Source organism: Podarcis cretensis, assembly GCF_951804945.1.
Source record: "Podarcis cretensis genome assembly, chromosome: 7".
Classification (NCBI taxonomy): Eukaryota; Metazoa; Chordata; class Lepidosauria; order Squamata; family Lacertidae; genus Podarcis; species Podarcis cretensis.
This window is the reverse complement of record NC_137176.1, coordinates 71,683,450-71,702,356: the sequence shown is the minus strand read 5'-3', so window position 1 is coordinate 71,702,356 and position 18,907 is coordinate 71,683,450. Positions and strand designations below refer to the sequence as shown.

At 43.6% G+C, this 18,907-nt stretch overlaps 1 protein-coding gene across 2 annotated transcripts in view; it reads right to left on the bottom strand.

Annotated features, from left to right (window-relative positions):
• The window catches only part of DCSTAMP (dendrocyte expressed seven transmembrane protein), a 47,437-nt gene extending 32,477 nt beyond the window's left edge, over positions 1-14,960 (bottom strand). Inside the window, exons 1-2 of one of the 2 annotated variants that reach the window (XM_079984398.1) lie at positions 14,900-14,960; positions 685-809 (exon numbers count right to left, since the gene is read on the bottom strand). The gene's annotated coding sequence lies outside the window, so the exon portion shown is untranslated. The remainder of the gene's footprint in view (positions 1-684; positions 810-14,899) is intronic. The other variant, XM_079984397.1, reaches the window with a different exon arrangement.
• Positions 14,961-18,907: the final 3,947 nt, after the last annotated feature.

Below are 18,907 nucleotides of genomic sequence, written 5' to 3'. Positions count from 1 at the left end.
ACTTCCTTTTTTAATGGTGTGCTACATTCGGAGCAATACATAAGCAGAGCCAAAACCTCCGCAGCACACAGCAGCAGCTCCTCCGCATGTGCCTGGGAGTGTGACTGCTGCAAACCGACACAGAGACAGCCAGATAGCGCTGCACGTGTTAAAAGAAGAGGCCGGCTGTGGGATTTGGAAGCATTGTTGTTAGATAACAGCATTTAAGGCAAGCAAGCAAGCAAGCATTGCCAGGGTGTTGTTTTCGCTTTGCAGTGCGTCAGGATTGGCAATAATATCAATTACTCCCCCGGTGCAAAACACGAGCCTCTCCAAGGACAAGGGGGAGAGCCTAGCTCCATCACTGCAGGCAGAGCAAGCAGAGCCCTGAAAAGCAGCTGCTCTGAGGGCCAGGCAGGCCAAGGCCGTTTCCGGCTGCTGAGGCACGGAAAAGTTAATACCATAAATCCAGACTTTTAACTCCACACCTTTGCAACACAACGCCACATCGTGTGCCCTAGTCCACAGTGGCATTTATGTGTATTATTATTACCATTCCATTTCCATTGTGTGGTCACTCCAAAAGGTCACTGGCAACCTCTCCCATTATTCTCGCAGCAATCCCGTAAGGTAGGTTAGGTTAAAGATAGCAGCGGGTCCATAGCTATTTGGTGACAATTACAGCTTAGTGGGATTTGAACTTACAGCATTCTGAGCTCTGCATCACACTGGGTGTCAGGCAGGGGCCACATCCTCCTTCTCCACCACTCACTTGTTTTTGCTGATACGTTCATAGCTGCACGAGACCCAAAAGGCCTCATCTTGCTAATCTGCATGTCAAAAAAAGAAAGAAACTGTAGCACCCTGCTTGTGGTTAACGCTTAGCTGGAATGAAATATTCAACGCAGCAATAGAGAAATTAAAATAGTAATTTATTTGTCAGACAAATAAATATGAGGCACAGTGGTATATGGTTACCAAGCTCTGGCCTGGCCTCTTGCCATTCTGGCCAGCACTTATATTTCCTTAATCCAGCCCCCTTGCTCCTCCTGTGGCTGCCTCTGTCCAATCAGCCTGGTTGAAATTCCTATTGGCTGTTTGCTAGAGCCAATCACAAAAGATACACCCATTTCCTTCTTGCCCTTTTATGGAAATCAAAAAGCTATATATTCTTCTATCTATAAATGACAAATAAGTAGTAATATATCTTACATGTGTCTCAACAAGGAATCTTAATTACCAGCTCACCTCTTACCCTCCTTGCCCTATTGCCTTCCAAAACAGATAATTAATCTTGAATTTTTATCTTATGCATGTCAAGGATTGAGTTCACATCAACATTGAGATCTCCTTCATTTGAAGGTTTCTAAACAAAAGGCCTGACAACCATATATCAAGAGCGCTCGACTGGCGTCTTCTGTCTGGCAAGGGGGGGCTGGTGCCTGACTTAATTTCAGGATAGTTACAACTCTTACAACTATATGAAATAAGAATCTAGCATTTCTTAAATCCTTTGCATAATTATATTTAAACTAATATATTTAATACATAAACAACCTTTTAAAAGGAAAAGAAATCTTAAAAGGATCTTAGTTTAAGAAACAAACAGCTTTTGAAAAGTCTTCCCAGAAAATGTTCTGTTTCTGCCAGCTAGATGCTTTTTCACTGCTCTTGACCTTCTTAACCTTAGGAAGAAGATATGGCTCATTTTACTATTTATCCACCCTTAATTTGTAGGGTCAGTGTAACCTTGGCTGTCAGCCTGTAATTCCGTTTTTACGACTTTGAGAATTGTTTTCTGCTATAAATCAGGGGGGCCCCTTGTCTAGGAGTAAAAATATCTTGTCAAGGTTTTTAGGCAACTGGTCTTCTAAGACTGGTCTTTTAAGATACAGGCCCTGATTAAACATATAAGCTTTAATAAAAATGCAGGCTTATGATTAGATGCCTCATTCCCCCCTTTCAAGCTCAAGGACCTTCATCCCAAGTGTCCTTGATAGCTTGACCTTCATCATATTCCTGAGGTAAAGCTCTGTATAGGGCCATGATATGAGGTAGAGTTTCATTTGAAATCATCTTGCTAATTGTACTTCTAAAACATGAAATGATACATGGCACCATACATAAAACCATTATTACTACTGTCAAGAAAAACAAGCAAGACAATAGTATCCCTTTGAGTCCTGCGACATTAGGTAACCAATTGGTGAGCCATCCCATATCCCATCCTTCCCATGTTTGTACTGGGACATGTGCTATATTCTCCATCTTTGTGGCCAACACACGGATTGCCTCACCATTATCAGAAATGTTAAAGCAACAGGCATTCCCTGTCAAGTTCAAGACTCCACATAGGCCTCCCTGCCTGGCAAGTACATAATCCATTCCCATTTTCAGCTGCAAAATGGCGGCTCTACTTTCATCCAACTGTTGTGCAATAAGTCTCAAACTCTGGGCCGTTGCATTGGTTACAAGTTCCACTACTGCTTGCAATCGAATTATTCTGTTTAGATTATAAATAGGATCCCGTGCCCCTTGTATGAGCTCACCAAGATTCCATGAGGCAGGATCATAATAGGCTATAATGCGCTCTGGTGGCCAATCATCAGTACCGCTCCAACTTTGGGTACTTCCTCCTGCTATATGAGAAATGTCAGCGTTTCTTCGTGTACGCTTGGCCGAACTAGTGGGCATAATCCACATTGGTGGTAATACCCATCCCAAGAAACAAGTCCCACTCCATTTGGAAGGGAGTTTCTTGTATGCCCATTCTCCACATATCCACCACAACCATCGGGTCTGAGGTTTTTGGTACGTGGAGTGCAGAAGGCGAAATATCAAAAGGGGTAGAGAATTCACAGTGCAGTATGTTAGATTGCCTTCTTCTGTCACAGTTATGTTCCATACCATTTTCCATGCATGAATAAAAGGAGGTGCACAGGGCAAGGTATTCCGAGTTCGATACGTAGTACCGTTTGCCCAGGTTTGACTATTCTTAATATAATCCCAAGTATAGTGGCAATGAGAAGAGCCTATCATGGTAGGATCAGCTGCATCTGATGATTTATGCACACAGAATTCCCCTTGCACAGGTATAACTCGTATTGGTTTAGTTGAGTTCCATCCGGGGAAATTCTGTACTTCTGTTTGGTGTGGCATTTCGCTTACCATACCAATGGCATTTAATGGTATCGGTAATAAGGGCATACCTCCCTCTGAATCATCTGGCCCAAGAGAGCAAACAAGGCAATTAGTCCTATTTGCAACATTGGCTACCATCTCAGCTAAGCCTACCCACATATTGTGGTCATGGCGGAATCCATATTTAGCAAATTTGGTCAGATTCAAGGACCCTTCCCCTTCCCAAGGGATCAGGATTAATAATAAAATCATGTTGATGTCTAGCATATGCATTCCTTCCACAAAAGATTACCTTATTGTGATAGCAAATAAATATTAGCCCCAATATAATTCCCCCAGTGACAGAAATGGGGAACCACCAAGACCAAAACATATATCCCGAGGATCCCCAATGAGTAATATCCCTTATAATTGTTCCACAAGGGGGCAGTCAATCAATTGTATAAGAGAATCTTTCCATTCACAGTCACTGGTTCAGACGCTCCTCAAGCTTCAGGCGTGCGCAGGTCAGCCAGCTTCCAGGTTGTGGCTGCAGCAGGCCGGTCGTCTAAATGTTGCCCGTGACCTAGCCCGTTCCCGGTAGGGCTAGATACAGGGGTTTTTGGAGAGAGTCAGTTTTAAAGGATTAGAGGGGTCACCTTTGCACGTCCAACTGCCTTCAGACTTCTTCAAACGAGAGTGATGAATCCAGGGGGTCACCTCAGCTACCTTCACCGCTGTTGGAGTAGAGAGCAAGACGGTGTAAGGTCCACGCCACTTAGGTGCAAGTGGATCGCGTTTCCACTCCTTCACCCATACGCTATCGCCAGCCTGGAACTGATGAATCGGCTCGGCAATGCTGCACGGCGTGCGCTCGAGGGCCCACCTGTTAAGAGAAACAAAAACACGGGAGAGAGATTGCACTTGTTCCTGTGTCACATGGTCTCCTATTTGTTTAAGGTCAGCTGGAATATCCTGAACAAAGGAGGGTGGCCTCCCATACAGGAGCTCAAAAGGTGACAACTTAAGTCTTTTTGTGGGTGCACACCGAACACGAAACAGTGTTATGGGTAACACATCTACCCATCCCAATCCCGTTTCCTGGGTTAATTTTGCCAATTGGGTTTTCAGAGTCCGATTCATTCTTTCAGTTTTCCCTGAACTCTGAGGCCTATATGCTGCATGCAGTCTCCATTTCACTTGTAGGACTCGACATACTTCTTGTACTACTTGATCAATGAATGCTGGCCCATTATCACTTCCAATGCATCTAGGTAATCCAAACCTCGGGATCAATTCAGTGAGGAGTCTCTTAGTTACCTCTCGTGCCTTTTCAGTTTGGGTGGGAAAAGCTTCAACCCATCCGGTAAAAGTATCTACAAACACAAGGAGATACTTGAATCCCTTAGAAGGGACCAACTCTGTGAAGTCCACAATTAGGCTTTCCATGGGGACGTATCCCACATGCTGAATTCCAGGAGGTTGTACCGGTCCCTGCCTGGGATTGTTTTTAGCACAAAGAACACATTTCTGTGAAATGCAAGTTGCTAATTGTGATAGATTAATAATATACAACTTCCGACTGAGACTCTCTCTGGTTGCAGTACCGCCAAGGTGAGTAGATTCATGATAATTTCTTACAATTGTGCCTGCTAGATGATGAGGTACATAAATCCTATTATCCGGCAGGATCATCCAACCGTCCTTCACAACCGCTCCTTCCTGTTCAGCCCACTTCCTCTCTTCTGGGGTATAGTGAGGTTTAACTTCTTCTGGAACTACCTCTGGTATGAGGGCTGCTATAAATCCTCCCACAGGCTTTTGGGCTGCCTCTCGGGCTGCTTTGTCAGCAGCATGATTTCCTCTGGTTATTGGATCCCTTCCTCGTCCATGACCTTTGCAGTGTATTACAGCAATCTGTTCTGGAGCCCATACTGCTTCCAACAGGATTTCTACTTCAGGTCCATATTTCAAGGCCTTCCCGTGGGCTCCGATTAGACCTCTTTCTTTCCATAGAGCTCCATGTGCATGCAGGGTTAAGAAGGCATATTTAGAATCAGTATAGATGTTTGCCTTACATCCAGCTGCCAATTGCAGAGCTCTAGTTAAACCTATAAGTTCAGCTTTTTGTGCTGAGGTGCCAGCAGGCAAAGCTTCAGCTTCCACAACTTCCTCATTAGTGACCACAGCATATCCTGCTCGTCTGGCACCTTCATGCAGGTAACTGCTACCATCAGTATAATATACAACATCTGGATTTTTCAATGGCTCATCTTTCAGATCGGGTCTACTGGAATAAACTTCATCCATTATTTGGAGACAATCATGTGATTCTTCATCATCTACCTCTGGTAGGGGCAGCAAAGTCGCTGGATTGAGCATATTCACTACTCGTAGATGAATCCTGGGATTTTCACACAATAGGCCTTGGTATCTAGCCATCCTTGGGTTCGTTAGCCAATAACTACCCTTATATTCCATGAGTGTCAGAACAGCATGAGGTACATTCACATACATCGTCTGGCCAAAGGTAAATTTATCAGCTTCTTTGACAAGGCTTGCAGTGGCCGCTACTGCCCTTAGGCATGGAGGCCATCCTTTTGCTACTGAGTCCAATTGTTTAGACAAATAAGCTACTGGACGGTTCCAACTTCCTAATCTCTGGGTCAGGACTGCCGCTGCAATCCCATTCTGTTCATGTACATACAGCTGAAAGGGTTTTTCCGAATTAGGCAATCCAAGGGCTGGGGCCTCCATAAGTCGTTGTTTGATAACTAAAAAGGCTTGTTTCTGCTCAGGTCCCCATACAAATGGGTCCTTTTCTGCACCTCGAGTGCTTTCATGTAAGGGCTTGGCCAGACTGCTGAAATCAGGTATCCATAGTCTACAAAACCCTGCTGTTCCCAGGAATCCTCTAAGTTGTTTTCTTGTGGTAGGTTCCTTGATAAGGCAAATAGCTTCTTTCCTCTCTGGTCTCAATGCTCGTTGTTGGTGTGAGATGTCAAAGCCCAAATATTTGACCTTTTCTAAACATAACTGTGCCTTTTTCTGGGAAACTCGGTAGCCAGCTTCCCAGAGCAAGTGGAGCAGTTCCTCTGTCCCTTCTTTACAGGTATCAAAATCCTTTGCCGCTAGTATAAGATCATCCACATATTGCAGAACCACCTTTTCTCCCGGTATTGAGGGGTAACTTGTTAGATCCTTCGCCAAGGCAGTGCCAAATAAAGTTGGGGAATTTTTGAATCCCTGGGGCAATCTTGTCCAGGTTAGCTGGCCTTTTGTTCCTGTCAAAGGGTCTTCCCACTGGAAGGCAAATATAGGTTGGCTCTGTGGTGCCAGCCGGCAACAGAAGAATGCATCTTTCAAGTCCAATACAGTAAAAAATGTTGCTTCTGGTGGGATCAAACTCAGCAAGGTATATGGGTTTGGTACATTTGGGTGCAAGGTCTCGATAGCCTGGTTTACGAGCCTCAAGTCCTGTACTGGCCTGTATTCATCTGTCCCAGGTTTTCGAACAGGCAAAAGGGGTGTGTTCCATTCTGATTGGCAGGGCTTAAGCAGACCATATTTTAATAGGCGGTCCAAATGTTTCTGGATGCCCTCTGCTGCTCGCCGGGGTAAGGGATATTGCTTTACAGATACAGGGGTAGCCATAGGTTTTAGGGTTACTACAATTGGAGCTATATTCTTAGCCATTCCTGGTGGGCTATTTTCGGCCCATACTCCTGGTGGCACCTGTAGAGTTCGGAGGAGCTTGTTTAATTCTGTATCTAATGTGGGTTGGACTTGCAAGGCTGACATTAGGCGCCATGATTGTTCCTTAGGTACTGAAAGGGTAATTATTCCTGCTGCTTTTGATGGCAGTTTCATTTCTGGACCTCGAGGAGTGAAGGTGATTTGGGCCTGCAATTTGGACAGCATATCTCTGCCTAAGAGAGGTATTGGACACTCAGGTATATACAAAAACTGATGGGTTAAACGATGTCCCCCAATCTGGCATTCCAAAGGTTGGAGGAAAGATCTCTTAGCTGACTGTCCAGTGGCACTTTTAATGACTACACTTTTGGATGCCTTTTTCTGCAATAGTTCTGGGAGTACTGAGTATTCAGCCCCAGTATCAATCATAAAGTCTATTAAATGGCTCCCTAATTGAATCGTGACCGTGGGCTCCTGGAAGCCTAACTTTATGGAGTCCGGTCGTTCCTAGTCTTGGGTAAAATCCTCTTCTGCCAGTCCAATGAAATTGTCTCTACTCCGTCCTTGTCCAGGTCTCTGATATCTTCCATCTCGGATCATTCCCCGTCCCCGTCCCTGGTTTCTTGGGCCGGAGCCTGGGCCTGGGCCTGGACCTGGGCGTACTTCTTCCAACCTCAAGGGTTCAGGACACTCCCGCTTCCAGTGACCCTCCTTCTTGCAATTTGCACATTGATTCCTTCCCAGTGGTGGATTCTTTCCCCGTCCTCTCCCTCCATTTAAGGGGCGGTAATCTTGCTTCACTGCTGTGGCTAGCATTACCATCTTTTCCTTCTGCCACTTCTTCTTCTCTTGTTTCTCAGCCTCATCCCTATTCCGATAAACTCGGCGTGCAATGGCCATAATTTGGCTCATCAGCATCCCTTCCCATCCTTCTGATTTCTGAATTTTCTTACGAATGTCAGAAGCGCACTGGGCCACAAATGTAGCAGTAATCATTCTGCTGTTTTCAGGGGCTTCAGGGTCAAAAGGAGTCCATATACGATAGGCTTCCTGCAGCCTCTCTAAAAAGTCTCCCGGACTCTCATTTGGTTTCTGTTCTACTTCTGAGACTTTAGACATATTAGTGGGCTTCTGGCATGCCCTGCGGATACCTTGCACAAGTGTCTGGCGGTAGGTGGTAAGTCTGGCCAGGTGAATTGCATTGTTTGGATCCCAATTAGGATCTTCCAAGGGAAAGTTGTCCTGAAGATGACGATCAATATTAAAAATATTTCCCACTCTGGCCTGCTCACGCAAATATATCTGTGCCTTTTCAATTATGTCTCTCCTTTCCTCAGTGGTGAAAAGAGTATTTAGGAGCTGGCGACAATCTGTCCAAGTAGGACTATGAGTATTTACTATTGAAGTCACCAAGTCCATCATAGCCTGAGGTTTTTCTGCGAAAGATGGGGTGTGTGTTTTCCAATTCATCAGATCCGTAGTCGTGAATGGAATATATTGCAGGGTCGAAGTTCGAGGTGGCCGTGGTCCGGGTTGCCCGTTGACCAGCACAGGCTCCTCAAGTGCATCAAATACTCTTCTAAGAGGGGCTACTACGTGACCTTTTTCTTCACTTTGCTCTAGGGGCCTCAAATCATAGGGGATAGTATTTGTCCCAAGGCGTTCTTTTAGCAGCTTTATACGCCTGGCTGTATTGCTTGCTGACCGATCAAGGTCTCCCTGTAACTTCTGTAATATTTCTCTAGGACTTGGATGTACAGGGGTTTGGGGTAGGCAATCAGTTGTTCCACTAAAGGAGACTGTAGATGGAGGTCTATTAGGAGTCACAGGTGGAATAACCACTTCTGCTTGGGCTTTATTATAGGACTCCAATGCCTCCTGAAGATATTTATCATAATCTATCAAGGTATCAAGCTCTGTGACTCCACCCCCATTATTCATTCCAGTTTCTTGCCTTGGAGTTACAACTGGTGGAGTGTTTGGATTAGGCTCCCTTCGATGTGGAGCATAGGGTGGAGGTGGAAGCACCTCTTCCTCTGGTCCCTCAAAAATGGGTTTGAGTTTATTTGGCAAGATTCCTTTCCTAGCTTCGGCTTTTACAGCCAATAATTTGCATCGTTTGACTTTGCATTCCCTTATCCATGGAGGATTTTTATTTAATGTGCTCAGCCAAGAATCTATATATGAAAATTGTTCTGGGCACCCTCCAGTTTCTTTGGTGATATCAGACCAAAGTTTGCTTACTAAATTTATATCAAAGGTTCCCTGAGATGGCCATCCAGTATTGTATTTCGGCCATTCTAATTCACATAACGTTCTCAAGCGCTCTGGCGTCATTTTGACTCCATATGCCCCTGAGAAGGCTTTCTTAAAATTATTTAACATACATTCAAGAGGTGTATTTCCCCCCTTTGAACCCCCAACTCCCATTGTATGGCCCTGTGAAGTATCCACTCAGTCACACATACACACGCTTTGTGAGATTCCTTGCCCAGATGGAGTCGCCTCACTGGGAACCGAAGTACTACTCACTCCACACTCAGGTCAGCTACAAATTGCTCTGTACTTTCTCACACATACAATGCGCTGGATACTTCACCACACTCTACCTCCCAACCTTTCCCTACACCAGATCACCATCTGATGTACCCAGCCACCTAGCGTACTCAGTTCCCCCTTACTGAGACGCAGAAGTTTGATCAAGACTTCTCTTCCTCCCAATTAATTGGAGGGCCAAAACCCCTTTGTGCACTTACCCTTGGCTGGTTCCTCCCGGTCCGTCGCCGCCAGTGAGCAGGGTATCAGACAGACGAGTCTTCTGCGTTCCCCTGGAAAAATTTCCCAGTGCGCGCTGGGTAAGCAGTTTAGAGGTCCTCTCTCTTGTACCCTGCCCAGTAGGGCGAAGGGGCTGCGTTCCAGCAGACCACTTATCCGAGTCACAGAGGCACCATAAAATGTAGCACCCTGCTTGTGGTTAACGCTTAGCTGGAATGAAATATTCAACGCAGCAATAGAGAAATTAAAATAGTAATTTATTTGTCAGACAAATAAATATGAGGCACAGTGGTATATGGTTACCAAGCTCTGGCCTGGCCTCTTGCCATTCTGGCCAGCACTTATATTTCCTTAATCCAGCCCCCTTGCTCCTCCTGTGGCTGCCTCTGTCCAATCAGCCTGGTTGAAATTCCTATTGGCTGTTTGCTAGAGCCAATCACAAAAGATACACCCATTTCCTTCTTGCCCTTTTATGGAAATCAAAAAGCTATATATTCTTCTATCTATAAATGACAAATAAGTAGTAATATATCTTACATGTGTCTCAACAAGGAATCTTAATTACCAGCTCACCTCTTACCCTCCTTGCCCTATTGCCTTCCAAAACAGATAATTAATCTTGAATTTTTATCTTATGCATGTCAAGGATTGAGTTCACATCAACATTGAGATCTCCTTCATTTGAAGGTTTCTAAACAAAAGGCCTGACAACCATATATCAAGAGCGCTCGATTGGCGTCTTCTGTCTGGCAAGGGGGGGCTGGTGCCTGACTTAATTTCAGGATAGTTACAACTCTTACAACTATATGAAATAAGAATCTAGCATTTCTTAAATCCTTTGCATAATTATATTTAAACTAATATATTTAATACATAAACAACCTTTTAAAAGGAAAAGAAATCTTAAAAGGATCTTAGTTTAAGAAACAAACAGCTTTTGAAAAGTCTTCCCAGAAAATGTTCTGTTTCTGCCAGCTAGATGCTTTTTCACTGCTCTTGACCTTCTTAACCTTAGGAAGAAGATATGGCTCATTTTACTATTTATCCACCCTTAATTTGTAGGGTCAGTGTAACCTTGGCTGTCAGCCTGTAATTCCGTTTTTACGACTTTGAGAATTGTTTTCTGCTATAAATCAGGGGGGCCCCTTGTCTAGGAGTAAAAATATCTTGTCAAGGTTTTTAGGCAACTGGTCTTCTAAGACTGGTCTTTTAAGATACAGGCCCTGATTAAACATATAAGCTTTAATAAAAATGCAGGCTTATGATTAGATGCCTCAAAACTTCAGGAAACAACCTATGTTTCCTGGCTGACTGGGGTCTGAAAGCACAATAGCCACTAGCTTAGAAAGACATAGGGGCTGATTTGGTCCACTGATTCCCAGCTGTGGACTACTGCCATATAGCCAGCCAGCCTGCCTGTCTTCCTTTCCTCTCAGTCCTTTTCTGCCTGCTAAAGGGCTAAATCTATTACGACCACAGCATGGTGACCTGAAAACAGCTGGTTGCTCTGTGTTGATCAACAATCTCCTTGCTAGGGCACTTCTCGATGCCCTGTTTATTGAGCGTTCATCCCAGTTTGTTTGCAGGCAGATTATACTACTGTTTAAAGAGCTTTTAATCTGATTTATTTGTGGGGAGGCTGGATGACCCTGCAGTTATCCCCACACTTTCCCAGTGCATTTTCTTGTGACTTTCCTCACTGTAAAAAGTCTGATCTTTTGGGGAAGTGGGTTTGTTGCACAAGATCTTCCAATGAGCTCTAATTGCTCAACCTGAATTTGACGGTATGTGACTGAATCCCACCCAAAAATAGAAACATTCTGGAAGCAGGTTCCGGGGCAGGCTTTGAAAGGGTCAGCTCAGCCCAGCCGGTGAATGCACTACAGCTCTTGTGACGTGCCGTTCTAAAATGTTTATAGAAGCACTTTTACAGTTCTAAACTAATAGAAATGTGCTAAGTGGTGCTTTCAGAGCATTGGAGTAAATGCAGCTGACAGGCTAACCCCGCAGGTAGGGTGAGAGAAGCTTCAAATCTGCAGAACAATTTGCAAGACAAAGTGGGGCAGAGCAGAGCAGAATATAAGCAAAAAAGTATGATTTATACTTTTTTTATAAAGGACATATTGCTGAGCTTATGCATGCCAGGTTATGCGTGTTACCACCAACACAACCTTTTTTTTACTCTCACTGCAACTATTCTCTTCTCATGGCATTTTGCTTTTCCCATACCTCCCTTCTTTCTGTTCCTCCAACCATGTGTGTACATATGCCTGCCAGTTTAGGATTGTACTTCATGCATCTGATGATGTGGAGTGTGATCCAAGAAAGCTTGTGCCATATAATGCTTCTGTCACTATTGAAGATGCCACAAGAATCTAAATATGCCCAAGGGTTTCTTTGCATCAGTTAACTTGCTCTTTGGCCCAAGAGCTCTCGGAAGAGCAGCAAGGTTCCTCAGTCTCCCATTCCACCAGTGTCTGCCTACCGAATTGGGTGAGAATCCACAGAAACACCTGCTAGAAGCATAGGTTCCCCAGAAAGGGGCAAAGTCAATAATGTGTAACTACAGGCTGCCAACTTATGACTGAACCTCACTCACCATGGCATGGTGCTGAAGAGAAGCAAAAAGAGACTATGGCAATTCAATGTATTGAATGGGGCAATACATTTCAGAAATAATGTCTTAACAGATTGCTTTATTTGTGCATTTAGCAATGACAGAGTAAAGCATCAGAAAGACATACAGATTTTATTTCTCCACTGAAGAACCCTAAGGCTGAATTTCACAGCTTTTATACAGGATCTGACGTGGCTGTGGTGAATGCCAGACATATGGTCTGAAACCTTTCAGAGATTTTTTGTTAATGTTTGTCCTTCATAACACAGTGGGACACACACACACACACACACACACACACACAACAACCAACCCCTCCTCACCCGCCACAAACACCCATGGCAAAAAGGGGAAAGGGTGGAGTGGAAGCTCTCTACCATAGAGCTCAAGAATAAAAGAATCTACCATGTTATCCTTTCTCATGCCAACAAGAGGGAGTTGCCAGTTCCACTTTCTGTTGCACATAGATGCCACCAGTGCTGTTGGGCTAAAGGTGGTATTATACTGCAGGCAGCTACCAGTTCAGCAGTTAGGTGGCATGAGGACTCAATAGAATCCACATGGTCCTATCATACCTCAGACTTGAGCCAAGCTTATTTGGTATGAGCAACCAGTTACTCTGTCTGCTTCCTACTATCCTGCATGCCTGCTCTGCCCTCAGATTGAGAGCTCCCTGTACCAATTTTAATATGAACAAAAAGCCAGAGACCCAGGTACAGATCTCCCATGTCTTCTGGGTTTCACAGTTTCCCTGTTCCCAGGTCTGGGATGAGAATCACTTCTTTGTATTTGTTTGTGAAGCATATATCTACTTCCCTAGGCCAAGGTTGAGAGGTCTCAGCTTGTATGTCCCTTGCATTGTTTCAAAAGCAAAACAGCCAGGCTGCAAAAACTGACTGGCTATCAGTAATAGACTTGTTTGCTTCCTGTCTGCCAAGGTGCTGAACATCACAATTATAAGCATTATTGTTGTTGTTAATTTAATGCACTAAACTGATGGAAGGAAGCCCACATGGAGGACATTTCAGTCCTCTTCTTTTATTGACTGTAGGCTTGTAGGAAATGCCACAAATTAGATTGCTTGGGGATTATATACTATACCCTGGCCAGTGACTGACATGTAGCAGATTTCCTCCTCCTCCACATTAGCTAATGGACTCTAGTTGTACAACAAGCTGCATAAAAGCCACCTCTGGCATTTCCCCTTTCTCACTCCCCATCTTGTATGGGAACTTGCACTGTAATTGGATGTTACACAAGACGTGCATCGTGTACAGAACTCTGCACACCTATTTCACAGAGGCACCGTTCCAGCTGTATACAAATGTCAAACAAATGGCTGCAAAATAGGGAAGGCACAATGGCAAATCAAGCTGCTGAAGGTACAAACCAAGTTGAGTAAGAATAAAGCAAGTAAACAGCAGCCTCTCTTTAATTACTTTCAAAAACACTCAGGGGGTGTAGAAGAGGCTTTATCATTTATGTCTAACGTTTGCTTTAATCTCCTGAAGTCTTTCTCCACAACTGCAACAAAAACAGGCTGCAATCCTAACCACGTCTCTCCATATGCCTCATTTAACTGAATGGGCTTACTCCCAGGTAAGTGGGGTTAACATTGCAACTCAAGGGTGGTATTCAACTACTTTTTACTCAGAGTAATGTGACTAATTTGGTCCATTAATTTCAATAGGTCTACTCTGAGTCCTGCAGTCCTGTGCCTGGTTTCCTGGGAGAAACTCCAATTGCACTCAGTAACTTACTTTTGAGTAGACACAGTTAGGGCTGTGTAGTAAGGTTGCAATCCTGTGTGTTTTTATCTGGGAACTACCAAGAGGGTTTCCACAGATATTCCTAAAAGCCAAGAGTGTCTTTAGGAAAGAAGGTGGTCTTATTTGGGGCTGAGGGAGCAATCCTGCACACAAGAAGCTGCTGTAAAGCAAACCAATGTAAATTAAGCCAGCATGAAGCTACACCAGATCCAAATTCCCATTCAGCTCTGCCTAAGCCTGGCAAAGGGAAAATAAGACTTTAAAATAAGTGTTCTATGGCCAGTTGCCAGGTCATGTGACCGAGCTGAACAGGCTTAGGATCCAGACTGAGTATTCCCTCTCTGTTCTGGCCTCCGGCGCACACACCCCTTTTTTGGATTTACAGGGGCCTCAGATTAGCCAGCTTTGGCTGAACTGAGCTGGGTACAATGGCAATCTTCAGCTGGGCCAGAGCTGGGAACTTAATGGCAGCTGAGCTGGACACCTGCTGCACCCTAAGCTACTCAAACCAGTGGATCTTGCCATAGGATTGCTTCCTAAATCATTTAATGGTTTGGTAATAGATCAAACATTAGTGTTTAAACACCAATGTGAGCTGAGCACCTTGAACTGGGCACCAAACTGGTTGCACCTAGATGTCAGGATTCTATTTTTAAAAAGCACAATGTAGAGCCCACAAACTCTGAACTGTGCCCAGTTCTGCACAGTATCTATTAGCCACTCACAAATTTAACTTCCAGAATTCATGGAGAATCCTGAAAAATGCAAGGTACACTAACAAGAAGTTTTCAAGGGTCCAGAAAATCAGCTCTGCCCCAGGTAAAAGGGTGCAGTTAAATCATACATTATATCTGTCTTTGCCCCCTCAGCATAATAAAGCATTAAAAAGTATGCATATATGCATTAAATATTGTTTCAATTCCAATTAAAAGACCCGGCTTACCTTAGGTATGCCTCTGGTCAGGTGTGATCCTTCTTTCAAACTTCAGGTGGCAGTCTTCCTTGAAAAGTTATTATCACCAGTGAAGAAAAAGGAAACTAAAGAATTTCTATGCCACCATCAACACTGACACCTGGTGTGCAGCATCCCTCTTCATTTCCCCCGATGACCTTACCACAAGTTAGGCTAAAAGAAAAGGAGCAGCTAAAAATCCCTTTTAAAAGTTCCTGTAGAATCTCTATGAGGATCTGCTGTGTCTTGTTTCAGGTGACTCCCAGCCACGTAATAATTGGCTCGTCTGCTTAATTGGCTCCTGCTGTACCTTTCGTGGGCAGAATTACCAGTGCTCAAGGCTTTGTGCAAAAAACTCCAGCTGTGAGTCATTTGCCTTGTGGCCAACATGCCGAAGCTAGTGGTTCTGCTTCGTCACTCACCTGAGTTTTGAGTCCTGGCCCCTATTATATAATTTTTCTTCCCCCCTATCCTCCTCTATATTGCCTCCCTGGAAACAAAGTGGTGAAGTTTTGCCCATTTATAACAGTACCAATGAAACAAAATTTAAAAAATCCTTCCAGTAGCACCTTGGAGACCAACTAAGTTTGTTATTGGTATAAGCTTTTGTGTGCATGCAATAACAAGCTTAGTTGGTCTCTAAGGTGCTACTGGAAGGAATTTTTTTATTTTATTTCGACTATAGCAGACCAAGACGGCTACCTACCTGTAACTAGTACTAATGAAATACCTGAAGTCTTCTTGATGCTGGGCTAGATGGACCACTAGGCTGATCCAACAGGCAATTCTTACGTTCTGTTACAGGCGAGCATCCTATCATTGCCCTTCCTTTGCTAAAGCATCATCTGTTTCTCTCCATTGTATGAATGGTATGAGAGACAATGAGAACTCCTGCAGAGCAGAAGCTTGTAAGTGCAGAACCATGACCATGTCTGGTGGGTGGGGTGTTCTATCCACACTGCATTTCCTGCTCAGATGTGTGTCTGACTATGCTTTCCAATGAAAGGAACACAATATGGATAGGCAGCATCCATAGCCAGACATTAATGTACCTATGTGGACGGCATAAAGGTCTTCTATGGCCAGATTCCTGTGTGCCCTTCTGTCGGTCAGTCTGGATCTCAGGCTGAAAGTAGCAAGCAGAAAGCCCCTAGCTTCCCTTCAGCTGACTGCCAGAACCTGCTAGCAGGAATGTCTTTCAGCTTGTCAAACCAGAGCTAGGGAGTTCCCTCTGGGTTGCCTTATTTCAGCAAGTCAGTAATATGGCTGTGTAAAGCATTTGCTTTCAGGTAATAAATTTCAGTTGCCCCAAGCAAGAATCTTCAACCTGAAATGTTTTCAGCCTCAGTAAAACACATTGCTGTCTTTTTGTTCTGTCAGGACAGAGGGCTTAAGAACTCCTGTGGGAAAGGGGTACAGAGAAGTGGAGAGGCTGCAGGACCACGGTGCTGATAAAGTGGTCAACTCGAATGTATTAATGAAGTGCAGGAGTAATGGGAGGGTGTTTCTAGCCCAGTGGGACAGCTGATGAGCCGGTGGGTGTGGTTTGATGAAAATGGCCTCACGGGTCAAACTGGATCCCCTGCAATTCCATGAAGGAAGTTTATTTATATAAAAAAGCTATTGAATCTCCATTGGTTTCTGCCTCTAGTCTAGATTGTATGCAGGTCCCCTGTTTTCTCCCTTAATTACGTATTCATTCATTCACTCATATAAGTTTTTTTGTTAAGCTAAACAAGAACTAGACTTGGGGTGATTATATTTGCCTCTTAGTATTTTTTTTTTCAGAGGCTAACAATGAATTCAAAATTATATCTATGCCAATCTTTCTTCATATTAAACTTTATTATACTCTGTGGAAATGATAATGAATTTCATTCTTGCTAAGTCAATGTGATAAATAGATGCAGCTCAGTGTTTAATATATAGGTCTCTAACGTCGGCCAGTAAAGCGAGATGAGTGCCGCAACCCCAGAGTCAGCCACAACTGGACCTAATGGTCAGGGGTCCCTTTACCTTTACCTTTAACCTATCTGTAAGGATAGTATTTTTCAGCTTGGAGTTTATATATCTCAAAAGAACAGGCTTCATCTTACAGAATCTCCAGTAGAAGCCTTTGGAGAAAAGGGTTGGTTGATCTGGAAGTATCTACACTAACGACTAATGATATTAATGAATGATTAGTGACATAATTTTAATCTTTAAATGACCAATTTAAGCAATTTGAAGAGAATGTGGTTGTTAAGATAAGAGATATTGATTCTATATTGATTAGAACACTAGAACAAAAATATGAAAACTGAAATTGAAAGATGATCAGGTTTTACATAAAAATTAATTGTACTGAAGAACTCCAAGCAGAACAAAAAAAAGGGGGGGGGAGGAAATAGATTATTAAGGAGAAGATTCAATACAAGTGGGATATATCTTTTAAAACAATATTTTGATTTAAGCATAAGTGGTATACAGTTAAACAATGCCAGCTTACATCCATAACTATTAGGAGAACTTCATCAGATGAGCGCAACAAGAGAAGTTATTAACATTCCTTGTTCTTGAACTAAGTCACTACCTAATTCTTCTAGCGTTTATTTAATTTTGAGCAGGACACTGTAGAATCTGGTTTCTTAATCTGGTCCACAGCCTAAAGCAGAAGACAGACAGGCCCATCCCACAGGCTCATAATCTTCAAACTCTAAGGATCAGGTCACATGAAGCTATATAATCTGTAAACAGGATTCCTGACACTGAAATCAATGTCAGTTACTTCCAGGTAAATGAGATAAGGGTCCTGGCAAGCACCCTTTCTGCTGCATTTACTGATGAAAGAAACCTCTTCAGCAAGGCACTTGAAACAGGATTTTGCTTCCCTCCCTGCTTAGCATTTAATTCCACAGCACATGCTTACACTATATTTTTCTTTAATGGCTGCATTCTTTCTGCTTGGAGTCAAGCTGTGTTAGTAGGCATAAGCTCAACGTATGAGGCCCGTAAATAATATGCTGGTAAACCCAAATATGTTATTGCAGAAAGAGCTGGTCTGAATGTTCAGAATGATGAAAATTTCAGTTACCGTAGGAATCTCAAACATGCTTCTGCATTCCCATTTCTAAGCTGGGCCTTGTGTTTCAGAGGTCATCTGAAGCATGGATTTTGCTGTAATGATTTCCTGCTTTACAATCAGATATTCAGCAGAGCAAATTTTTCACACTTCTGAAAACCCCAGCTTTGATGCACAGACAACAGACATATATTATGGGGTGGGAAAGCCCTGGTATGTGAGCCAGAGACAGTGTGGATGAAACCTGGGTTCTACTCTAGATCCCCTGCTGACCACCAGCTGTTTGATGTTGTACAAAGTGTGCAATTGCCGCTCCTTTCTTTGCAATAACATGGGGAGTGGAACGACTAGGTTGAGAAGTAGATTTGTGTTTCTTGCCAATATGCCCAAAGTCATCCATGAGTTTTGCAAATAAGGGCAAGCTGTTTTTCAGGATTCAACTGCATTTTGAGGTTTGAGACTTTGAATAGATGTAAGGCAGGACTTGAAATTGACATTTGCATTCCTCTGCTGGGGCTTGGTGAGGTGTTTCAAAACCCTTTGCTTTTATTTTACAAAAAAAAAAAAAAAAAAAAGGTCAGGGGTAAAGGGAAGGTGAAACTGGGCCTGCCTGTTTCAGTGGGAAATAGTCCTCTGGGTTTGCCTTAGTGAGAGAGATTGTGTGATTGTTTTAAGGGTGCATGGCTGTGTGAGGGCCTGACCACCCCCACATTTACTTATACAGTGGTACCTCAGGTGAAGAACTTAATTTGTTCTGGAGGTCTGTTCTTAACCTGAAACTGTTCTTAACCTGAGGTACCACTTTAGCTAATGGGGCCTCCTGCTACTGCCGCACAATTTCTGTTCTCATCCTGAGGTAAAGTTCTTAACCCAAGGTACTATTTCTGGGTTAGCAGAGTCTGTAACCTGAGGCGCCTGTAACCCGAGGTACCACTGTA